A 26178-nucleotide genomic window follows, 5' to 3' on the forward strand; every position below is an offset into this window, starting at 1 on the left:
ACTCCGAATATTTTTTACGACCACGCGCTCCCTTTGTCAATTATGCACTGATGACGCTGCATTTTCAGAGGGTAATCTTCTCCTCGCAGCGCACAATCCACGACAAAAATGCGAAACAAAAGGCACACACAAAAAAAAATCACTTTTCACTCCGAATATTTTTTACGACCACGCGCTCCCTTTGTCAATTATGCACTGATGACGCTGCATTTTCAGAGGGTATTCTTCTCCTCGCAGCGCACAATTCACGACAAAAATGCGAAACAAAAGGCTCACACAAAAAAAAACACTTTTCACTCCGAATATTTTTTACGACCACGCGCTCCCTTTGTCAATTATCTGAATCTCACTTTAACTGAATTTAACTAAATATTATGTCAATCTTAAAATCATATGTTTATTTAACTCAATTTAACTAAATTCACTATTTTCAACTTTACTTAGCTATCTAAATTTAACTTAGTTAACCTAATTTAACTTAAATTTACTTGGTTTAACTTTATTTAGCTAAATTTTGCTGAATTTAACTTATTGTAACTAAATTTAACTTAATTTTATTTTATTTAACTAAATTTTACTGAATTCAACTTAATTGAACAAAATTTTAAAACATTTAACCTTATTTTGCCAAATTTTACTAAATTTAATTGAATTTGTCTTAGTTTAACTGAATTAAACTTATTTTAACTGATCTTAACTTAAATCAATTTAATTTAATTTACCAAAATTTAACTAAACTGAACTATTGAACTAAATTTAACTAAATTTAGCTAAATTAAACTAAATTTTACAAATTTCAACAAAATTTTACTAAATTTAACTAAATTTTACTAAACTTTACTAGAATAACTTAATTTTACTAAATTTTACTAAATTTTACTACATTTTACTAAATTTTACTAAATTTTACTAAATTTTACTAAATTTTACTAAATTTTACTAAATTTTGCTAAATTTTACTAAATTTGACTAAATTTGACTAAATATGACTAAATTTTATTAAATTTTACTTAATTTTATTTAATTTTACTAAATTTTACTTAATTTTACTAAATTTTACTAAATTTTACTAAATTTTACTAAATTTTACTAAATTTTACTAAATTTTACTTAATTTAATTAATCTTTACTAAATTTTACTAAATTTTACTAAATTTTACTAAATTTTACTAAATTTTACTAAATTTTACTAAATTTTACTAAATTTTACTAAATTTTACTAAATTTTACTAAATTTTACTAAATTTTACTAAATTTTACTAAATTTTTCTAAATTTTACTAAATTTTACTAAATTTTACTAAATTTTACTAAATTTTACTAAATTTTACCAAATTTTACTGAACTTTACTAAATTTTACTAAATTTTACTAAACTTCACTAAATTATGCTAATTTTTTTCTAATTTTTACTAAATTTCACTTAATTTTTATAAATTGTACAAAATTTTACTATATTTAACTAATTTTAAACGAAACTTTACTAAGTTTTAATAAACTATTTTTTTTTCAAATTTTACTAAATTTAACTTATTTTTACTTATAGATGAATTAATCTGAATTTCTTCAACTTAATTTATCTTCATTGAACTTAAATTAACTTGATTTAACTTAATTTAACTTTATTTAACTTAGCTAATATCAACTAAATTTTAATAATTAATACTAATTTAAAGTTATTAAAACTATTTTGGTTAGTAAATTTATAATAATAATGTTATCAAATTCAGTTATTTAAACCAATAGGACCAGTTTAAATTAATTTAAACATATTAATTCTACTTTTATTTATATAGGCTAGTTTTAAATAGGTTGATTGGCTTTTATTGTAATCAAAAACTCTTTGAATAAACATTTTAATCTGTTTTGTTTTTTATCACCCTATTCGTATTGATCACCCTAACCACTCTAAACTGAATCCGGAAATACTAAAGAAGAAGAAGCACCCCCAAAATGCGCCCCGTTCCGCCATCGCTTTTTTGCCCGTTATTGTGGTCAAAACGGGCCCAAAAGCGTGCCACAGACGGGCGTAACACAGCGGCCAAAATGCGTAACGCCCGCCTAAATGTTGCATTCTGGCACGCAATGGGCCACAATGAGGGGAAAAAGCGTGCTGAAAATCGGGCCCGCTTTCAGGCAAAACGTCCCCGCTTTTTGGACGTTTTCCGCCCATTTTTCTATGTGGGCAGGTGACAGGACACAGATTGACAGATGAATCAGCGCGAGCCCAGTCACGAAATAGTCTAGCACAGCTGGTTCTGCCAGACTCCTGTAAGAATAGTGGAACATTTCTGCTAGAATGCTGTAAGAATGAGAACTCTTCCAGAATCCTGCTAGAAAGCCGTGACTGGGAGGGCGTTTGCGAAGGAGGGGAGAATTGTCAAAACGGGGCGATACACGCAAAATGTGAGTTGATCATTTTGAGGAATTGCCGGAGATTACCACATTTTATTTTGGTAGGTGTACACTGTAACTGAAAATCGCACATTGCTAATGCGTTTCGCACTTTTTCATACGATTTTTTCAATTCAACTACGTTTACCAAAAAAAATGTAATCGCAGTTGAACTGAATAATTAGTACATTAGTTAGTCAGCTGGAGGTACTCAAAATCAAGTTCAAATCCAAAATGACACTGTCAACTTGGTGTTGCATTTGGTGCAACGTTCGTTGGAGGCATGGCTTTCTACCTATGATATACAGCCTTGCGTTGGAGGAGGAATGTTTGTTTTGATTTTTTACTTTCCCTGTGCCGTCAAAGTTTTTTTTTTCGTTGAGCACGCGGCGGCCGCAGCAGCAGCATCGGCTGGCAGCAACAAAACTGATGGGCATGACGTCGGCCATCAGTTTGGCGGAACCGAAGACGGAAGACCACACCAAGACGGTGGAGCTGCAGAAGTCGCTCGAGCCGTACAACGTGTTTGAGGACGAGTCCAAGCTGAACCACCGGATGGAGATTCTGTCCAAGCTGAACACGCTGGTCAAGCAGTGGGTGCGCAATGTGTCCATCTCGAAGAACATGCCGGAAGTGCTGGCCGAGAAGCTCGGCGGGAAGATCTACACTTTTGGGTCGTACCGGCTGAGCGTTAACCACAAGGGGACGAATATTGACGCATTGTGCGTGGCGCCGCGCAACATCGAACGGCAGGATTACTTTGGGTCGTTCTTCGAGCTGCTGAAGAAACAGCCCGAGGTGACAGTACCGCGCCGTCGAGGAGGCGCTTGTGCCGGTCGTCAAGATGAAGTTTGACGGCATCAAGATTGATTTGCTGTTTGCGCGGTTAGCGCTGAAAGAGATTCCGGACAACTTTGACCTGCGCGAAGATATGCTGCTGAAGAATTTGGACCCCAAGTTGGTGCGCAGTCTGAACGGGTGCCGCGCCACCGACGAGATCCTACGGCCGGTGCCCAACATTGACAACTTTCGGCTGGCGCTGCGTTCGATCAAGCTGTGGGCGAAGTGTAAGTTGAGATTTGGTTGGTATCTTTTAGGGTTTTTGTTAATATTAGGGTTTTCTTCTTTTCACTGTTTTTTTTCTGTTTTCAGAGCATGGAATCTACTCCAACTCTTTGGGTTACTTTGGAGGTGTGTCGTGGGCTATGCTGGTGGCCAGGACGTGTCAGCTCCCGAATGTCGTCGCGGCCACGCAGGTGCACAAGTGCTTTCTGGTGTTTTCGCGCGGGAAGTGGCGCCAGAATCTGGGCTTTCAAGTGTGGGATCTGCGGGTGAACGTGCAGGGCCAGTTCCACCTGATGTCGATCATCACGCCGGCATATCCGCAACAAAACTCGACCTTCCACGTGTCTAGCTTGACGCGGAAGGTCATGCTGAACGAGTTCAACCGCGGCATGCAGATCACGGACGAAATCATGCTCGACAAGGCCGGCTGGGACAAGCTGTTCGAGGCGCCGAGCTTCTTCTTCAAGTATCGCTACTTTATCGTACTCTACACTCGTGACCTCGAACAACACCGACGACCACCTCGAGTGGTGCGGACTGGTCGAGTCCAAGATCCGCTACCTAATCCAGAACCTGGAGCGAATCCTGCCCATCAACCTGGCCCACGTCAACCCGAAGTGCTTCGAGCAGCAGGACTAAAACCAAAAGGACGACGGCGGCGAGGGCGCAGACAACACTGCTCGCTCTGGTTCATGGGGTCAGAGCGGTAAGAGAACCTGAACGTGGACCTGACCGAAAGCATCCAGAACTTTACCGATGCCGTGCATAAACATGCGGTGCGTTGAGCGATTCTACAGCCAAAAAAACGCGTCTCTAACCGAGTTGTTTTCTTTCAGGTGCACATCAAGGTCCTCGAGACGACACGCGACGGCATGAAGATCGAGGCGCGGCACGTCCGGCGGAAGCAGCTCAACCAGTACCTCGACCCGAACCTGCTCAAGCGGGAGCGCAACTCCTTCGCCGTCGCAAATGCGCAAACGACCTGCTCAGAAGAAACTAGAAACTAGAGCGAAATTCAACGGGTTTTGATTCGCGGTGTTTCGGTGAGTGATCGTATCACTATGGCAGCGTTGGGTTTTTTGGCCGCTGTGGAGGTGTAGTGTGATATTTTAAACAAATAGGGCGTTTTGTCCCGGCGAAATTAAGTTTCAGATCCTCTGCGAAAGTTATTCCTTGTTTCGCATAATCTACACCAACCATCAAAGGAAACACAGTCATCAAAAAAGTTAGCACTTGCCTTCTTTTGAATGCAGAATCTCTTTTTGCATTTAATTTCTAAATCAATTTATCAATAATTTATATTCAACGCAAAAAAAAATATTTGCCTTGCGCGTTCTCTCTTTTCTCTTCTCTCGCTACGCTTCGTTACCTGCTCTCGCGCAGGCAAGCGCTTAGCGCAGACAAAAACAGTCTGAAGTGAAACGTTTGTGCGGCTGGTCGTTGTTTACGTTTTGTGCGCAGGTATAATTTTCAAACAAATCATTTAATTTACCAGATACTTTGTTTATATTTTTCTTGTTGATCATTTCAGCGCCGTGGAGAACTTGATAAAAACGGAACAGCTGGTGCTGGAGAACTCGATCGGTGATCAAAAGAGATTTTGCCGGCAGACGGCCGACAATATTGTTCCGCCGAGGATGCGACCAAGCGAACAAACGATTGGCATCAATCAATCTGAATAATCAGATAAGTACATATGATATTTGAATATTATATTCAACTTGATACTTTGTGATTTTTTTCTTCTTACTTTTTCAGGTTTGGCTGATTTTGGCAGTATGATCAACGAAACAGAATCAACATTCAACTAGAATTTATGCCGCTAAAGTTCAAATATTATTGCTGTGAACCATCCGTCAAAAAGTGAACTATTCTGTAAAAAAATAGGTAGGTAAAAAATGTAAGAAAAACTTTTAAAAACTATTTCTCAAAAAGTGTAAATTTGTATGATAAACTTTAATTTACCATTTGAAAACTATTTCTGAAATAGTGAAACTGGGAAAAATGTAGGATAAACCTTAAATAACCATATGAAAACTATTTCCAAAATAGTAGCGCTATGTAAAAATTGCAAGAAAACCCCTTAAAAACCATTTACGAACCATTTCTAAAATAGTAGCAGCAAGGTTAAAAATTGTGCGAACAACCTTAAAATACCATTTAAAAACCTTTTCTGAAGTAGTAAAAACCGGAAGAAAAAGGTCGCTTTTTCGCGAAAATTGACTTTATTTTTACCATTACACAAATGGTAATTTGACGAATCGTTGTTCGGGGATTTTTAAGGTTACCGTTGCTAACCACCCTCAATTCAGATGGTCGAACTTTATGATAAATGGTAGGGTACCATTTCCGATATGGTATTTTTAAGGTTTTCCTACCATTTTTCAAATAGTGACTACGATCTCTGAAATGGTGAGAAAACCATTTAACAAAAAGTTTTTTTAATGTTCTCGTTTATGCGGGCTTTACATACAAACTATATGGCAAACAGGTATATCGTTCCATGAATTGTTGAACAATGGTTTGAATTGTTGGGACTTAGGAAAATTTTCGCTTAATTCAGGTATATCGTTCCATGAATTGTTGAACAATGGTTTGGATTGTTGGGACTTAGGAAAATTTTCGCTGAATTCAGGTATATCGTTCCATGAATTGTTAAAGTATTATTTGAATTATTCGGACTTAGGATTTTTTTTTGCTGTAGTTCAATTGGCTCAATCATACAATACCTGTTTCAAATAATCCTAAGCGTTTGGCGAACAGTTATATCGTTCCATGAATTGTTGTACAATTGTTTGGATTATTGGGACTTAAGAGTTTTTCGCTGAGCTTCAAGTTGGAAATACTACGTCGGCTACACAGAAAAAAATATTTCTGTAAATTTACATTATATATCATGTACCAAAAGGTATCATGATAAATGATGTATGTATATTTCCATTAGATCCATTGGAAATTTACATTAGATTCATTGGAAATTTATATTAGTTTTGAAAATTTACATTTGTTTTGGAATTTACATTAGTTTTGGAATTTACATTATTTCAAATCAACTAATTCTGATTGGGCAATGGGAATGAGTAGCTCGACTTGGATTGCAGTAGGAAAAGGTTGTGGCCTATGTTCTATTTTAAAATTATTGAAGCGGGCAGCAAAAGGAAATTCTGATTCTAAAAAGTTGTTTCACAGGTAGGGGACGCTTTCTCGTCGACGGCCAAGTGGAATAACGCTGGACTGGAATCGAACAGACGACGGGTAGGATGCTCGGTGTTACTGCTGCTACCCGCTGCCGACTGAGCCATCTTCGCATTTTATAAACGAGCAGCTAAAGCATCAACTTGTTAAGGGCGAGGCTCAGGCAGTGGGCCAGCGAAGTATCAGAGCGATAGAAAGAGAACCAAATATTACTATTTTTAGTTCGGGTAGTTTTGAAGTCAACGTTTGGCAGAAATACATTGGATATATGATTTACATTGAATAGGAATTTACAGGAAGCCGAACACGGGTAGAAATTCATCAGATTTGAGTTTCCATGCTCAACGTTTCCATTAGTGTAGTGTCCCTCGGATGATATAAAAGTATTTCCAGCCTCAATTAGATAGGTAGCATTATTTTGTAAATTATGGCATCAGTCTAGGTGCACACAAATGTCCAATTGTCGTTCCCTTTCGTCTTCCGATCGTCGTCCGGAACAGACGTCCTAAGTCGGTCTTAAATAAAGTGGTGTAACAGAAGTCTAACGCGTGTTTCCCTAACCTCAAATCACATCACTTCAGTTGGCGACGAGGATAAAAGAAGTGTCTGGTGAGTTAAATGTAATGAAATAAGTCAAGAAAGCCGGTTAACTTTGTTGGACACGTGATCATATGCGTAACTTCAAAGACAAGTCGAGTTTGAAGTACCCAGTCATGGATCTCAAAATGCAGAATCCTGAATCAGCAGCATGGGTTCTTGGTAGAAGCGAACGTTTCCAGTATCGTTTTTGTGCCGGAAGGAGTAGGAGCCGCTTCCCGAGAAAGCTGAATTCGATCGTCGTTTCCGTGTAGATCTGTGTCACATCCTTGAACGCGTCAGGGCAATTAGTAGCCAAACCGAAAATTTTGCGGAAGATCACGTGGATGTCTATGGTCAGTAAGTAGTCGTTTGTAGTCAGAGCAGTCGTCAGTAAAACAGTCAAGAAACTAGATTCTAAAGTAACCGATGTCGTCCGGTGGTATAAAGTCGTCAAATGGAATCGGTTTCGTTTAATAAGTCGGCCAAGTCAGAAAGCCAAAGTAAATTGAAGGTAAGGTTATGTCGTCGCTAGTCAGTAGTTGTTTAAAAAAATCCTAACCTAACAAAGTCACGTGTAAAAAGTCGTCAAGGCCAAAGTCGTCAGTTTTGTAGTCGCTAGTCAGCAAAGTCAGGAATAACCTATAAATCTATTATAACCTCAAAGTCGGTCAATTGTAAGTAGTCAAAGGTTAAGGGAGGGAGAGATGTAGTGTCCCTCGGATGATATAAAAGTATTTCCAGCCTCAATTAGATAGGTAGCATTATTTTGTAAATTATGGCATCAGTCTAGGTGCACACAAATGTCCAATTGTCGTTCCCTTTCGTCTTCCGATCGTCGTCCGGAACAGACGTCCTAAGTCGGTCTTAAATAAAGTGGTGTAACAGAAGTCTAACGCGTGTTTCCCTAACCTCAAATCACAACACTTCAATTAGATTCATGATTTACATTAGATTTAGATTTACATTCATGATTTACATTAGATTTAGATTTACATTAGAGTAATTTCCATGACTTTTTACTCTTTACATTATATTTGAACATTACATTGAGTGAGTTTACATAAGAAACAGTAATTACGTGCTGTGTAAATTTACATATTTTTTTCTGTGTATGGTACCCTTATGTTTTAACAATAGCTGTTCTGAAAAATCCTTACCATAAGGCGAACAGTTATATTTCTCCATGAATTGTTGAACAATTGTTTGAATCATCGGGACTTAAGAAAATTTTCGCTAAAATTCATTTTTGGCTCAATCATACAAATACTGTTTGAAATAATACCAAACATTTGAGGAATAATTATATCGTACCATTAATTGTTGTGCAATTGTTTCAATTATTAGGACTTAGGAAATTTAGGAAATTTTCCGCTTAGGTTTCTTTGACTAAATCATACCGAGTATCATAACTTTTATCATACCGGCTACAGTACTATTATGTTCTAACAATAGCTGTTTCGAACCATCCTAATCGTATGACGAATAGATACCGTTCATTAAATTGTAGGAAAAAAAATCAACCATTCGAATATGTCAAGATAAGTGTAACAATTCGGGAAATAGTACCATTTTAATTTTGTTATATGGTCGTGACATTATATCAACAATATCACAAATGGTAACCATACCAGAAATAATTTTCTTATGATTTCGACAGTTTCACCTTTGGTATTTGATTATGCGGGATGTAATTGAACCACCCTAATCTTAAGCATACTCACGCACACTAACACAAAACATAAATGTACACACCTCTCATTACAAGTCTTGGCCAAGACACATCAAACACAACACAACACACTACTACACTCACACCTAGCTCGTAAGAATGTAAATAGTAGTTTGTAAGTGTTGTTTTGGATTGATAAATAAACAGGATTTGAAAACTCATTGCGCAGTGCAGTCGCATATCTTTTTTGCTCCCGCGAACCAAAGTTCCGCGCCATCGCGAGTCCGCGGGTTTCTTTTGTGCCTCCGAAAAGCCGCCATCGCTGAGGACTTCGCCGCTAGCCGCTGTCTGCTGGAATTACGGTAGGAACCGATCAAGGAATTCCGGGGCGTCCGGAGACAAAGTTGGAAGCGAGCCACCAGCTCGTACAATATCTATGGTAAGTTAAATGTTGACTTTTTCGAACTTTATTGGAATGACGATAGAGCTACCTTAAAATTCATGGTTACAGCAAGTATTATGGTTCTGTTATTGGAAATCTCATAATGCATTTTTTCCAATTATTTTTACAGTAAGTTTCATTGTAATGTTAAAGTTACGTAGAGTAACTTTTTTTTAATATTGCGAATCTTGTAAATAAAGTATTGAAAACAGAGTTATATTTTAAATACAAAACATTACAAACGATTTTGACAAGCTCAAATCAAATAATATCAAATTATTAAAATAGTAAAGTACTTAAATATAAAAATATTAAACTATTTTCATTTGAAAAGTATTGAAATACTAGAAAAATAAAATATTTTCTTATAAAATATATTGAAAAATTAAAATGTTCAATTATTAAAACATTGAAATATTTAAAAAAAATAAATATTAAAATATCAAAAGAGTCGAAAATAGAAATATTTCTGTAATAAAATATTCGTAAAATAATACTAAATATATCAACATCAACATAAAAAATATTAGATTTTTTCGAAATTTTTACATTTTAGAATTAAATGTTGTTTGATTGCTTCTACACATTGTGAAGTTTTGATACTCTTAAACTTTATATTTTTTGATTTTATTGAGCATGAGCATGAGCATGAGAGATCACCCATGGTTGCCCCTCCGTTGCTGAATACAACCGTTATATCCTTTCAGCACTACTGATTATAGGCTTCGACGATCTAGTGGTGTTTCCGAGGGGAACGACAGTGATCCATTGCGGTTTAATTACGTCGGATTTTGTTTACTTTTTATCATTTTCGTCGATTTCATTCGTTTCGTTCACGCAGAAAAATGTTTTGTAGAATCAGCCTGTACGAGGTTTGTTTCAACAAAAATTTTGTTGAATATAATCAACGCCGATTTTGCGTTGAAACAAACCTTGATTTTCTCAATTCCACAAAAATCATTTGTTGTTTTGAAAAAGTTGGTTTGACGTTTAGCGTTGATTCAACAAAAATCTAGATTTTCAAATCAACAAAATGTTTTGTTGATTCAAATATGCCTTATTTTTCTGCGTGTTAGATTTCATCGATTTAATCCATTTAATCGGATTTCCAAGATTTTATCGGATTTCATCAGAATTTGCAGTGTTTAATCGATTTTTTATTGATTTCATTTTAGTGTGTTCGCAAAGTGACAGATTTATATCAAAACAAAATAAACGTCAAAGCGAAAATCTGATTTTTTTGGAGAAAACGTGTGTGTTGTCCGGGGGGATGGCAACCCTATTCCGACCAAAGCAAACTGACAACAGTCGACATTAGCACGGTTGTCAAATGAGAGCCCACAACAAAAGCACTAGCTGTCAAATGGTAGCCCATAACCAGGGGGTAGCGAAGAAGCCGCCATCTTGGAAGTTCAGATAACAAACACTCAGAATCAGTATTATTCATATTACTTTGGTAACACGAAGTGTGTTATCCTGGTTAAACTCAAAAGTCCCATGCAAATGTGTAAAACCAAACTGAAAAATGTGTAATGCCGATTCACAGTGTACGGGCGCACTGTTTGATCGACCAAAAGAAAAAAAGCAAAAAAGGTAAACAGAAAAATCACTTTTTTCGATATGAATTTTCAGCCAATATTGGGATGGAATCTCCAAGGATATGATAGAATTTGCCATCAGCAACACAATTCACGTGTTTTTTTTCAGGTATTTATCGATTGAATTGCGGGAAATTTGAAAATAAAAAACCCAAACAATGATTTGTTATGGGCTACCATTTGACAGCTAGTGCTTTTGTTGTGGGCTCTCATTTGACAACCGTGCTAATGTCGACTGTTGTCAGTTTGCTTTGGTCGGAATAGGGTTGCCATCCCCCCGCCCATAACAAATCATTGTTTGGGTTTTTTATTTTCAAATTTCCCGCAATTCAATCGATAAATACCTGAAAAAAAACACGTGAATTGTGTTGCTGATGGCAAATTCTATCATATCCTTGGAGATTCCATCCCAATATTGGCTGAAAATTCATATCGAAAAAAGTGATTTTTCTGTTTACCTTTTTTGCTTTTTTTCTTTTGGTCGATCAAACAGTGCGCCCGTACACTGTGAATCGGCATTACACATTTTTCAGTTTGGTTTTACACATTTGCATGGGACTTTTGAGTTTAACCAGGATAACACACTTCGTGTTACCAAAGTAATATGAATAATACTGATTCTGAGTGTTTGTTATCTGAACTTCCAAGATGGCGGCTTCTTCGCTACCCCCTGGTTCAACCTGCTGTCGTTGTACATGCTCTTCGGCAGCGGACTGTTTAATGGTATAGTTGTCGTTGTAGATACCCACGGTGAAACCGACCACCTTCGGAACGTCGCGAATGTCAGTCTTCACTTCATGTCCAGCAGCTCGTCCAGGTTCCCGCCGCGGTTCGTGAAACTTGTGGAACGCGCGATTTTTCTTCAGTCCGTAGGCATCGGCAGAATAGTCAAGGTTGTACATTTTTGTGACTTTGGTCACGGACCGCAGGCGGATTTCGGTCACGCTCTTCACGTAATGGTTGCGAACAGTCACTGAATGCGCCCGCTCTGCCACTGGCGATCTCCACAATCGACCGAGCGACGTCCGGTTGCCCTTCTGAAATCCTGGCCACGGCTAGTTGCATTGAAGCTGGGTTACTCCGACTCCTGCTCCAGAATCGTGTTTTGTGTCCTAATTCTGCAAAGAAATACAATTAATTGATTCGCTAAATATTGGATAAAGACCTAAGATGATAAATACGAACTCACCTGCTAGCGAACGAATTTCAAGAGTGATTCATTGCGTTTGTGATCTGTTGCTTTTGCTGCTGCTGACTATTCCTTGGCTTCGTTTCATTGAAGTTGTGCATCCTGTTACGTTCGATCCGGGGCGCGTTTGAAGCATCATTCTCCGGAACCGGAGTTGAGCATGATCGTCCAGGAGTCGACCAGGTGGTGTGAGGGTTGCGGGTGCGCAGGAGATTGTGGCAGCACTTTAGCACCATTCATAAAGAGGAGAGACGCTACTGGATATTTGTTGAGCTGGAGTGACCGCGACCACCACCGGTTACCGGGGCCTGTTCCTGGGCCTTCGGGAGATGGATCGGTGGATGAATTCCACCAGAGTGCTCTCCAGACTCAAGGCCACCTCCTATGACAGGGCACTTCTGTTAACATCACTTGTTGATTATTCGCTCGGTACACGATACATGGTTCCGGGAAGGTTGCGCTATGAATAAAATGAAGATGAGAGGTTGATGGTTGAGAATGTTTGATGGGTACTTACCAAGCTGCACGACTTCCAGATCAGCTGCGGCTTTCGGAGCCAAGTCTGAAGCGCGAACGGGACGAGCAAGTTCCGTAATGCTTCTTCGTCGTATTCGTCACTTTCAAGTTTGTCTCCTCTCTCTGGTTCTCGGTTTTGGTAACTGCTCTTGGAGCGGCGGCCTTCGCCCAAATCTGTTCGTCCCGGAAGTCCTCACCGGTTTGGATCGTAAGTTTAGTTTATGGTTCTGGTCAGCCAGTGTGAGGACGCCACCTCACAGCGTACTTGCTGCGACCGACCGGCGAGAGGGACGATCGCGTTGGGAATCAAGAAACGCTGCTCGACGGGTGGACTTGCTGCTGGTTCAGACCGGTGAAATATACGCTTCGTGCTTGCTCCGGCTTTTGCTGGAGTAGAGGGGGCACGGGACGACTTGCTTGTGATTTCGCGGACGTACTCCGACGACGAAAATCGGCGAGACGTTTTGTGCTTGCGGGTAGTGAGCGATTTCTTCCCCGAGGGTCCAGCCGACGCGCACCTGACTCGTGCCGGACTCAAACTGATCCTTATGCTGGACGATCTGCACCTCAAACTAGTGCATCTTCAGCAGGCGAGCTTGGTTGGCCTTGCTGCCTCCACCGTCGTCGGAATTGTCATCTTCGCGTAGTGAAATGTGTGGTGGAGCTGCAACCGGACCCAGCGTGCCTCACTTACCGGTCGTGACCGTTTCCCACTTTCCCACTTGGATGGGATGTTCTTAGCTTCTTCTCCGAGCTCTGCATCGGAACGCAGTCAATGTCCTCCGTGGTGACTAGCGGCATCCCGTCGATGTCCTCCTCGTCGCTGTAGATCTTGCTTGAGCGCTGGCGTAGATCTGGACCGGGTTGTCTGGAGAAAAAAATAATGAATTGTATTAGTTGTATGACTTCAAAAAATTATTGCCAGAAGTTAGAATTCCGCTTCCAACAGACCGAGGGACCTAGAATTTAACTGGAATCGGCCACAAAAGCGTCCACCGGCTCGCTATTCTTCATTATCCGGTTTGGGGGAGTCGGAATCTTTCCTTTCCAAATCTTAGCCAACGATTTCGAAAAAAAATCATTGCCGGAAGATACGATTCCGCTTCCCCCAGACCGGGGAATCAAGAATTCAACCGGAATCAGCCACAACAGTGTCCGCCGGCCCACAATTCTTCGTTATCCGGTTTGGGAGAATCGGTATCTTTCCTTTTCCGATCTTAGCCAACGATTTCGGAAAATCATTGCCAGAAGGTTCAATTTCGCTTCCGGAATCTTGCCTTTTCCGATCTTCGCCAACGATTTCGAAAAATCGTTTCCGGACGGTACAATTCCGCTTCCCCCAGACCGGGGAACAAAAGATTCAACCGGAATCGGCCACAAAAGTGTCCGCCGGCCCACAATTCTTCGTTATCCGGTTTGGGGGAACCAGAATCTTGCCTTTTCCGATCTTCGCCAACGATTTCGAAAAATCGTATCCGGACGGTACAATTCCGCTTCCTCCAGACCGGGGAACCAAAGATTCAACCGGAATCGGCCACAAAAGTGTCCGCCGGCCCACAATTCTTCGTTATCCGGTTTGGGGAACCGGAATTTTGCCTTTTCCGATCTTCGCCAACGATTTCGAAAAATCGTTTCCGGACGGTACAAATCCGCTACCCCCAGATCGGGGAACCAAGGATTCAACCGGAATCGGCCACAACAGTGTCCGCCGGCTCGCTATTCTTCGTTATCCGGTTTGGGGGAACCGGAATTTTGCCTTTTCCGATCTTCGCCAACGATTTCGAAAATCGTTTCCGGACGGTACAATTCCGCTTCCCCCAGACCGGGGAACAAAAGATTCAACCGGAATCGGCCAGAAAAGTGTCCGCCGGCCCACAATTCTTCGTTATCCGGTTTGGGGGAACCAGAATCTTGCCTTTTCCGATCTTCGCCAACGATTTCGAAAAATCGTATCCGGACGGTACAATTTCGCTTCCTCCAGACCGGGGAACCAAAGATTCAACCGGAATCGGCCACAAAAGTGTCCGCCGGCCCACAATTCTTCGTTATCCGGTTTGGGGGAACCGGAATTTTGCCTTTTCCGATCTTCGCCAACGATTTCGAAAAATCGTTTCCGGACGGTACAAATCCGCTACCCCCAGATCGGGGAACCAAGGATTCAACCGGAATCGGCCACAACAGTGTCCGCCGGCTCGCTATTCTTCGTTATCCGGTTTGGGGGAACCGGAATTTTGCCTTTTCCGATCTTCGCCAACGATTTCGAAAAATCGTTTCCGGACGGTACAATTCCGCTTCCCCCAGACCGGGGAACCAAGGATTCAACCGGAATCGGCCACAACAGTGTCCGCCAGCCCACAATTCTTCGTTATCCGGTTTGGGGGAACCGGAATCTTGCCTTTTCCGATCTTCGCCAACGATTTCGAAAAATCGTTTCCGGGCGGTACAAATCCGCTACCCCCAGACCGGGGAACCAAGGATTCAACCGGAATCGGCCACAACAGTGTCCACCGGCACGCTACGAAGAACGTTATCCGATTTACGAAAGCGGAATATTGCCTTTTTCGGCAACTGTGCGCAATTCAAAGCCAAACTTACCTCAGCACCTACTCTTGCCACCAATTCCAAAATTGCACAAGTCCCGATTTGACAGCGGACAAAAATCTCGAAATTATTCTAAGTCCAAAAGTTACACCTTTTTCAGTTCGGACCCCTGAACTGGCAAAGGTGTAACTTTTACACTTTTTGCAGTTCGCACTTTACACTTTTTTCAGTTCAAGGGTTGAAACTAGTCGGTGGTGTAAAATCGAACTGCAAAAAGTGTAATGCTGATTCTCCGTGCACACGGAGGATAGGCATTACACGAAATCGAGTTCGATTACACGAAATTCAGTTCAAGTACGATTACATACTTTCGTGGGGTCGGGGGTACACGGAGGATAGGCATTACACGAAATCGAGTTCGATTACACGAAATTCAGTTCAAGTACGATTACATACTTTCGTGTAACAGGGGTCGAACTGGATTTCGTGTAAAATTGAAATTGAAACGTTTCACCCGTTTCACTGGTTGGAAAATTGCATACATGCGGGCGTATTTTCATTTTGTTTCGGATTTTTATTTATTGATTATTAAATTGCAATAAAAACTGGCGCATCAAGTATTTTTTATTATATTCTAAATTGTTTACAATTATTATTTTTTTATTTCACAATAGAGAAATTGACATTTTTGCTGAAATTCAAGTTCACACACTCCGCTCTCAGGTCATGGCGTAATTTTTGTTGCAGGGAGTGGCCATGGCCTCTTGGCAATGCCCATCCCGATCCACAGGTGTTGACGGAAACTTAGCGCCACCGGCAACAACTCTTTCCCGTCCAAATTTCTCCGGATTTTCAATCCGGATCGATCGCTTTGTGGTGCACTAAGTCGATGATGTTGATGAGACTTAGAACGGCTTTCGGGTTGACCTTCAGTAGAAAATCCGGCGGGTCGCGAAGTCGGACCTTCTTTTCCCCGGATCGGGAACAACGGATTTTCCGAGTTGATTGTTGATAGCTGTCACTACAGGTTTGGGGGAGAAAGAGGAAGCCATCGGTTGTTCCTGATGAGGTCCCGGAGTTGGCTGTTTATTTTGGGAAGGTTGGTTGATGTTTCCCGGCTGGGATAAGAGCGCCACCGCCGCCTAGACGTACCCGAACCGAGAGTTCCCGATCCTGGAAGCGCCTGGGAGCTGATGAATCCCTTGGGACGGGATTCGACTTCAAACACTTCGTCCTCCTTCGAGAAGGATACGGATATGGCCAGCTCAACGTCCGAGTTTATGCGGTCAAAGCTGCGCCGTCGCGAGGAGACCGACTGGTCGTAACCTGCCGTGACCACCTTGGCCGGGATCTTCTTTACCGGAACGACGTTCTGGATTTGGGAGGGAGTTTGCGGGTGGGTTGTTGCTGAAAAAGTTTAAACGTTAGTGAGGCAGCCTGACTTCTTCAGTATCCCGGCGGGCACTTCGTCACTTTGCTCTCTCTCTGGTTGCTCTTCTCGCCCAGCCGCGAAAAGATTGAACCGCCGCCGCCGCCGAAACTGTCACTCTTCTTCCCAAGCGCCTCGATATCCTTGAGCGTGACCTTCGAGGCCATCTTCTTCGGCAGTTCCCTTCCGTTTCCGGCGTCGTCAATGTCGTCTTTCAATTCTCCATCCTCCTTCTCCCCGTCATTGAGTTGTGCTCGAGCCGTTCGTAGACGGCACTCCGCCTGCCTAAGCTACCGACCGTCGACACGAGCGATGCCTTATTGTCCGAACACTCGTTGATGATGCGCACAATGTTCGTGGTAGATTCGCCGCCATCCGGAGGTTTGATTTTGTGCTCTAAATAGTGTTTCTGCGATTTGCTCGGCAGAGACACCGCCAAGCTGGGGCCTGAAAAGGTCAACAAGGGTTAAAGGCAAATTCTTCAGCGCTCCTGAAGAGAAAGGATCTTACGGGACACCGCCGATTTGGGTGGGTTGCTCAAGCGTGGCGGAAACCGCCGCTACCGGGACCAGATAGGCCAAGTGTTCCGGCAGCACTGACCCTCGACGACTGCCGACTGCGAGGACAGCACCCGGTCGCGGGCACACTGGTTGCACACCGTCTTCGAGTGGCACAGGATGGCAATGATTTCCCCATCGTCGTGATGCCCATCTAACGCAGGTACTCCTTGTTCAAATCCATCAGCATGTCCATCTGGAACCGGTTCTCAACAAAAACATGCGCGTACTCGGCGGCCGCCTGCGACGGGACGCCGGCATTGGTGAAGAACTTCACCCATGACGCTGGAAGAGAACAAAATAAAAACGGTCCCCCGATAAAGAGCAATCAAAAAATTAGCTCCACTTTTAAAGTGGCTACACAACAAAACCCCCCAAATACTTACAGGCGCTTGCCGTGGGCATCTTTCAAGCCGGACCGAGTTCCGTGGCGCGCTGGGTTCACTTTAGCGTCGGTTTAGCTTCACCTGGAAACAAGTTTAAAAGTTGGGTTAGTTTTCAGTCTGAAAATCCTCCAGTCTGGAAAACCATGAATTCCACTTCCCTCCGACCTAAGAACCATGGATTAACCCGAACCCGGCCACAAAAATATTCACTGGTCCGTAATTCTTGGTTATCCGGTCTGGGGGAACCGGAATTTTCCTTTTCTGACCGCATCCGACAGATTTGTGTTAACTCCTGCCGGATAGTAGAATTTTACTTCCCTCAGACCGAAGAACCAATAATTCAACCGAATCCGGCCACAAAAAAATTCACTGGCCCGTAATTCTTGGTTTTCCGGTCTGGGGGACCCGGAATCTTACTTTTTCTGAGCGCATCCGACAGATTTGTGTCAACTCCTGCCGGAAGATAGAATTTCGCTTCCCCCAGACCGAAGAACCAAGAATTCAACTGAATGCGGCCACAAAAACATTCACTGGCCCGTAATTCTTGGTTATCCGGTCTGGGGGAACCGGAATCTTGCACTTTCTTGCCGCAACCGACAGATCTGTTTATGTTCCTGCCGGAAGATAGAATTTCGCTTCCCCCAGACCGAAGAACCAAGAATTCAAACGAATCCGGCCACAAAAACATTCACTGACCCGTAATTCTTGGTTTTCCGGTCAGGGTGAACCGGAATGGTGCCTTTTCCGGCAACTGTTCCCTAATTGGCGCAAAACTTACCATTTCAACTCCTCTGACCACCAGAATTCAAATTGCACTAAGTCCCGATTTGACAGCGAGCGAAACGTTTCCGCAGAATCTTCAAAAAATTTCTAAGTCCAAAAGTTACACCTTTTTCAGTTCGGACCCCTGAACTGGTAAACGTGTAACTTTTACACTTTTTGCAGTTCGCATTTTACACCTTTTTCAGTTCGAGGGTTGAAACTAGTCGGTGGTGTAAAATCGAACTGCAAAAAGTGTAATGCTGATTCTCCGTGTAGCGAAGAAGCCGCCATCTTGGAAGTTCAGATAACAAACACTCAGAATCAGTATTATTCATATTACTTTGGTAACACGAAGTGTGTTATCCTGGTTAAACTCAAAAGTCCCATGCAAATGTGTAAAACCAAACTGAAAAATGTGTAATGCCGATTCACAGTGTACGGGCGCACTGTTTGATCCGGGGGGATGGCAACCCTATTCCGACCAAAGCAAACTGACAACAGTCGACATTAGCACGGTTGTCAAATGAGAGCCCACAACAAAAGCACTAGCTGTCAAATGGTAGCCCATAACAAATCATTGTTTGGGTTTTTTATTTTCAAATTTCCCGCAATTCAATCGATAAATACCTGAAAAAAACACGTGAATTGTGTTGCTGATGGCAAATTCTATCATATCCTTGGAGATTCCATCCCAATATTGGCTGAAAATTCATATCGAAAAAAGTGATTTTTATGTTTACCTTTTTTTGCTTTTTTTCTTTTGGTCGATCAAACAGTGCGCCCGTACACTGTGAATCGGCATTACACATTTTCAGTTTGGTTTTACACATTTGCATGGGACTTTTGAGTTTAACCAGGATAACACACTTCGTGTTACCAAAGTAATATGAATAATACTGATTCTGAGTGTTTGTTATCTGAACTTCCAAGATGGCGGCTTCTTCGCTACCCCTGGTTTGATCGACCAAAAAAAAAAGCAAAAAGGTAAACAGAAAAATCACTTTTTCGATATGAATTTTCAGCCAATATTGGGATGGAATCTCCAAGGATATGATAGAATTTGCCATCAGCAACACAATTCACGTGTTTTTTTTCAGGTATTTATCGATTGAATTGCGGGAAATTTGAAAATAAAAAACCCAAACAATGATTTGTTATGGGCTACCATTTGACAGCTAGTGCTTTTGTTGTGGGCTCTCATTTGACAACCGTGCTAATGTCGACTGTTGTCAGTTTGCTTTGGTCGGAATAGGGTTGCCATCCCCCCGGTGTTGTCCTTTGGCCAGATACTAGAGCATAATCCGCTACCGTCGGATTGCTCCGTCCAACAGAATCCTCCGGAGCCAAATACGGCGGAATTGAGACACTCTCAGAGTTGAAATTCAATTGTAAATCTGCAACAGCAGTATCAAGCAAAGCATCATGATCTTCCTGGAAGGCGCTGAAGTTTGGTTGTCGGTTATCGGCGCGAAAAGAGAGAAATTTTCTGGTAAGTTCAAGGTTGCTTTGTTGTGAACGAATGCACTGAAAGAAAGGCACATAGTAATATCACATGTCTCACACGTGAATCTGCCCCATACGGTTTAGCATGTGAATGTCATGTGCAAATCACATAGAAAATTTCAACCATGATACATATTCAAACCAAGTGAAAATCATGTTAGATTCATTTGTCATCGCACATGATTATCACATGAAATGCTGATGAAAATTAAATGGATTTCACATTCAAATCTAATGATTTTCTTTTGTTTTTCAAGTGAATAGTTAAAAAAGAGCGGATTGTTTTGTTTTTTGAAGAAAAATACGTTTCATACAGTACATACATTGTTAGCTTTTATTTTTTAAATGCAAATTACATTTTAGGTCTCCTAAACCAACATTTCACTTTTTCACATCACATTTCGACTTCACACGTTAAAATTAACTTTTCGGGCGATCGACGAACCTTGGTTCCGGTGCACAATCCGGAACACCTTGATAATTTTAGGATCTTTGTCGTCATCCGCAGTAATCTTTAGGTAGATACTTCGGAAGCCACTATAAGCAGCTATGGCAGGATGCGGACGATCGAAACTGTTCTGTCCGCAGCAAGTTTCCCAGGAATTCAAGTTAACTTTTCAGACTCATCAACCAATTTTTAATCCGAACCTGGAAATATCAGAAAATTTCTTGCTTAGCGTATATTTTATTAGAGATCTAAATAGAAATTGATTACCTCTGTTTTGCAGTATAATTTTAATTATTAAAGTGCACTTTTCTAGCAAAAAAATCAATTTAAAGGCGCGAGCTGTTTTCTCATACTATTCATGTAGCCATATTGCTTGGAACTAATTTTCACCATTTCAACTTCAATATCTATAACATTTGACATTAACGCGAATTCCACTTGAAAATCAAAGGATAAGTCAATTGGGGCGAATCGAAGTGCGATTTGTGTGAATCAGACATGAAAATCCCATGAAAAAAGAGTGGATCAAGATGGGTTGAACTAACGTGGTTTTCACATCCATTCGACGTGCAAAACATGTGTAGGGCAAATGAAAAGCATGTGAATTTACTGTGTTGATTTTGGAGACATTCACGTGAAAAAGCACATGAAATTGCCATGTTGGATTTTTTCAGTGTGGGGGGAAGGGGTCCCAGACAAGTAGAGATGTTAAAACTCATTTAACTAAATACTGTGTTTATTATAATAGCTTCTTCCACGTAAAATTTAAACTCTCACTCTTTATTACAGCTCGGAGCACTCCAGCTACCAAACGCATTCCTGCCTGTCGGCCAGCCGCAAGGACGTTCAGGTGCCGGTCTGTCCGCGGTGTAGCGAGCCGGTTCCCACGTCACAAGACGTTTCACCGGACGTAACCTTGGGCGCCCACATCGATCAGTTTTGCCGCTCGGAGAAGAATAAAATCTACACCAACCGGTGCACGTTGCGAAATTGCGAAAAAAAAGGAGCTGATTCCAGTTTTGTGTACGGTGTGCCGGGCAAACTTTGTCTCAAACACCGCCACACAAGCGATCACAACTGCCCCGGAACAGCCGCAAACAGCAGTCGAACCCCGGCCATCGCACCCATCTGCAGGGAAACCGTCCAAGCCGTCATGCAGCGACAACAGCGCCAAGCATCCGTTCCGGTGTGGGAACTACCGTTGCGACCATCTAGGGAACCATGTAGGAGGAAGAGGCGCTGACGAGGGCACTGACGCTTTCAATGCAGGAAGAGGAAGAGGTCCGGACGAGGGCGCCTCGTGGCAATGGTTGTTTGGTTGTCGATTATCGGTGCCCTCAACGCCGCCTAACTAGACGTTTCTGAGAGGTTACGTGTTACTCCGCATTAACAGACACTGAAAGAACCGGCATTTATCTACTTCCAACTTTCTCAAGACGAGCATCGCACCAATCGAAACGCTGCTACCTGAACTGAACGCGACCATGACGATTCCGGTGGCTTTCAGAGGTAAAAGAGCTTGGTGATGACCAATCTGGAATAGAGATCCTAAATAGGGAGACTGGTCGAAGTGAATTTGACGTACCCAAACAGACACGAGTTTGACGTATCCAAACGAGCATTTGCCTTTACGCCCAGCAAAACTTATCAGTGTTGCCAAGCTAAAAACATACGTTGCCAGATCGATTTAGCAAGCTTAGACCAGTCTCCCTATTTAGAGTCTCTAATCTGGAAGAGGTGCACAAAAGCAAGAATCCGCTGGACCGTTATACTGGATTTTTACTGTACATAACCTCGAAAAAAGATAATGCGTTTTGTCAATATGGTGAAATTTTAAATTAAGATAATTTATAAAAAAAGAAATAAAGCAAGTCAAAAGTTGGATAGACGAAATAATCAGCCCTAATCAGCCAGTTGAAGTGAAATGTTTTCTCTAAATATGACCTCTTCAGGATGGCTCATAACCCGGATGACCAGGACAATAGGAAGGTTTACCAACGGTCTTAAAATGTTCATGGTGAGTTTGCCGCAAGTGTGCTGTACGGACACTGGAATGACTACCGTTGTCCGGTTCGTGTTTCACTACTTGCAAGATAGAACTCTAGAACTTTAGTAAACCACGTCCTTGTGTTTTTGATTTCGTCCGATTGACCCGGCCACCTCAATTCACCGTTTCACTCCGAACTCTTCTCCGCTTGATGGTTCCTCGCGCCAGTTTCCCCTTTTCCGATGTCTCGGTCACCTGTTCCTATTCCCTGCTCCGGGGTCAGCCTTCACGGCCACTTTCGCACCTGCATGTTCAGGCTCTAAGACCCCTCGTCTCTGTAAGTATTATGCGCACCATTAAAGCTTTTCGGGAACCTGTTTCCTCGTTTCAATACGTGACCACACCGGAGAGTGCTTTGCTAGCAAAAAATCTAAACAAAATTTGATAAGTGTCATTTCTGACATAACGTTTGACAGGTTGCCGATCGATTTCGTCGAGATTTCGGCTCGCTGAAGTCGGATTTGCTTAGCTGAAATCGGATTTGCTCGGATTAGTTGGATTTCACACGCTGAGCCAGATTCAATCGGATTGAAGAAAATGCTGGAATTTGAACCAAAATCCAGGATATTTCGCTGTGTCGTTCCCCTCGGGTGTTTCCCTTATCAACAGCATGTATGAATGCGCTGAAAAGATAAAACACCATGATTGCTAAAGCTAGATCAGTTGCGAATAGGTAACAGTCATTGGCCACCAACGGCGCCCGCCATGTCAGTTTGTAGACCTCGATTTTAAGGGACGGGAATGTTAGTTAGCGCAGGTTGCTACTAGGGCAGCTGATTTACTCTGTGCTTACACCCCACGAGCGCCAGGAACCTGAAAACTTGTTAGTAGGATAGGGTGTTTGGTCAGGATTCATCATAGAAGATGATGATGCGACCCTAAACTATTCGACGCAATCCGGTGCTTTCGGGACCCGCTGCTCATCCAGCGCCGCAACTATCACCACCCTACCTGGATTACCGACGCCGAACCTAGTCGCGCCCTCCGCACCTTTAACCTTCCGTGCAGGTAATGCTCGTTCGGGTATATGTCCGGCCGAAGCCGCAGGTGCTGCCGCCCCCTCATTTGGATTCCCAACCGTTCCAGTTTTTCGTTTCGGATCCACTACCAACCGGCAATCTGGCAGCTCTCGATCAGCGTCTGGACAACCACAAGCTCACAATGCCTTCCAAACACCACAATCAACATTGGCTGGGTTCCATCTTCCTGCAGCCAACAGTAGTCCGGCATTTTCGCTTGCTGCCAACACTAGAGTGCAACCAATCAACAACAATCCACAATCTGTGCCACAACAAAAAGCTGCTCGTCCCCGGAACCGGAAGCAGCTACAGCCCCACTTACAGCCCTTCCTACAACCACCATTAGTTCAACACAATTTGGCTCCTCCTCTTCAGCAAACTGCCCCGGCTTTTACCTGCAAGCATTTCTATGTTAAACCGTTTGACCCCGCAACAACGGCCGAGCAAATCGCTAATTACATCCAAAGCCGTACCGGCTGGAGCTATGATAACTTGTTACGTTTGTTTTTTGTATGGTCTGTTTTGTGATGATATTTGTAAACGAAACCAGTTAGTTTTTCTTAATTTTAATGTGTAAGCACGATAGCAGAATAGATAGATTATTTCTTTCTGTGCGCGCCGACATAAATACGCCACCTGGGACTTATTACATCAAAGTTTTCTTGCAAGCAGAAGGCGGAAACGAAATCCCCAATCGCCTGCACCAACACACTTAATTCATCGTGAGGCAGAGAACGCGGAACGACAACCAAGCGCGCAAGTGGCTTCATTTTGTGCGAGATTACGTTCCGGCAAAGTTGGGTTTTGCACGCTAGTTCCAACTTAGAAGTGAAATTGAAACGGTCCGCGTCTTCTGCAGCGCTGGAAGGATTGTGTTTGGTTAATTCCTCCTATTTTGGCCAGAACAAGGTACGTGTACACGAGCATGTGGATTGTCTTCTCTAAACGGACGCCATCTCCACAGCATCGTTCCGCAGAGAAGCAACAGGAACTGTCCGCAGAGAAGCCGCAGGATCAGCAAGCTTTCCGAGACGATTATCACGGCAAGACGGCGCAGACGGCGAGGATTAATCAGCTCAAGTGTAGCCAAGCCGAGGTAAAACTACCTTGACCTTGATTTGCTTCTATTAACTAAGGTCGATTTCTACATATCTAGATCGCCTGGCCGGACGGAGCAGAGCACCCCACAAGACTCCCAATCGCTGGCACTGATACACAGGACGTTCACCCTCTTTAGAGGCCGTATCAGGTACGTTCCATCAACTGCTGGAAGAAAACAAGTTGAAACTAATGGAATCATATCTACAATAGCTAGCCACAAGCGTTAACGACCGAGTGGGCCACGAGCGGTCACGACCGAGTGTAGAACGCCGAACCAACCCACGGAAGTCGTGCACACATTGGACAACAGAAAACCCTCTCAGAGGTAAATTTGTTCTCGTTCTGGCTGAATCCACTCCTAACGCAACTATCGTTTTTAGGGTTTTCTTTGGGAGTGCTAAGCTGTTCTTCCGTCGCTTGCTGGCGTGACGCACAGCTGTCCATGAGTGAACTTCAATACGTCCTGCCGAAGACCGGCGGTGTACGGCTACAAGTGTGTGTGTGCCGAAAGCTGTAGGAGAAGAGGCCAAGTGAAGTTGCGGTTTTGTTGGGACGGAGTACACGGCGCTGGGAGAGATTCTGTTTCGGTTGAAACCGGTATGAGAAGAAACCATCTCGAGCGGAATTGGTCTGGCGAAGTCGGCGCGCGTAATGTCAGTGAGTGCTAGAACTGTAAGATTAGGGTGCACCCAAGTAGAACTAGACTAAGCAAAACATTTTGGCCAAGAGCCTGGTATTCGATGTTAGATTAAGGGAAAAATTTGCCATTTTGGCCGTGCAATAGAAGAATGTTAAAAGCAAACGTTGTTGGTTGGTATTTATTTTGATGAGCAGCCAAAGGGTAAAGAGCTCTCGTTACATTGGCGCCCAACCAAATAACCCAAATTTGTAAAACTTTACCGCAATCAAATTTTGTATTTTTGTCACATTTTGTTTTTGATGTTGTAAATTTGTGGATGTTGAAGCAAATTTTAAATTTATGACAATATATTTTGATGTTTGTTAATTTTTTGGTTTACGATTCGATTCTTCAAGATGGAATACGCACATTTAACCGATGAAGAGATCAACTACGAGTTGGCTTTGAGACATGTTGTGAATCTCGGCCCAGCCACACATCGCAACAAAGTTCTCAAATTGAAAACATTGGTGCAAGAGGATCAAATCAGAGACACTCATCGCACCAGCTCAGAACATGTCATGAGTCCAACTGTCAACCTGGAAATATGTCAAGTACGAGTAAATGAGCTGCAAAGGCAGCTGTCTTCAGCTTTGAAATCTGGCAACCTTGAACAGGTTTCCCAGACAAAATCGCGACTCTTACACTACCGAGACAGACTTGCAATCTTACGTCCTCCGGGATTTTTAACGGACGCACACCTGTCACTTTGTACCGCTGTTAACAAAATGCTTCGTGAAGCCAACAGTGTTGTGAATCCAGTGCGACGTGAAAATCCAAGTGAGGGTAGCAGCCAGATGAATCGTAGCGGATCAACGCAGAGGATACTTCGGCTGAGACGATTCGTATGGACGAAAGAGAAGCTGCTGGAGGTGAGGAAGAAGGAGCTGTTGGAGGAAATGTAGAAGGAGCTGTTGGAGGAAATGTAGAAGAAACTGGAGGAGAGCAACAACATTCACTAAATAGTTCCAGAAACCGTACTGAACGGCGAGAAACCACACCACCGCAGCAATTGGAGCAACTACCAAGGAACGAGAGATTCAATCCCAGACTGGATATCA

At 42.5% G+C, this 26178-nt stretch overlaps 2 long non-coding RNA genes and 2 pseudogenes across 2 annotated transcripts; 2 read left to right on the forward strand and 2 right to left on the reverse strand.

Moving 5' to 3' along the window:
- Positions 1 to 2297: 2297 nt before the first annotated feature.
- LOC119769950 lies at positions 2298 to 4464 on the forward strand (annotated as a pseudogene).
- Positions 4465 to 7685: 3221 nt separating this feature from the next.
- Positions 7686 to 22164, forward strand: LOC6041702 (annotated as a pseudogene).
- LOC119765269 lies at positions 17221 to 18410 on the reverse strand. The gene is made up of 3 exons (XR_005276608.1): positions 18337 to 18410; positions 17559 to 17639; positions 17221 to 17457 (listed from the first exon to the last, which is right to left on the reverse strand). It is a non-coding gene; the product is annotated as an uncharacterized LOC119765269 (long non-coding RNA).
- LOC119765268 lies at positions 20135 to 20702 on the reverse strand. Its single transcript, XR_005276607.1, has 2 exons — positions 20539 to 20702; positions 20135 to 20471 (listed from the first exon to the last, which is right to left on the reverse strand). It is a non-coding gene; the product is annotated as an uncharacterized LOC119765268 (long non-coding RNA).
- Positions 22165 to 26178: the final 4014 nt, after the last annotated feature.

This window comes from Culex quinquefasciatus, chromosome 1 (genome assembly GCF_015732765.1).
Source record: "Culex quinquefasciatus strain JHB chromosome 1, VPISU_Cqui_1.0_pri_paternal, whole genome shotgun sequence".
Lineage (NCBI taxonomy): Eukaryota > Metazoa > Arthropoda > Insecta > Diptera > Culicidae > Culex > Culex quinquefasciatus.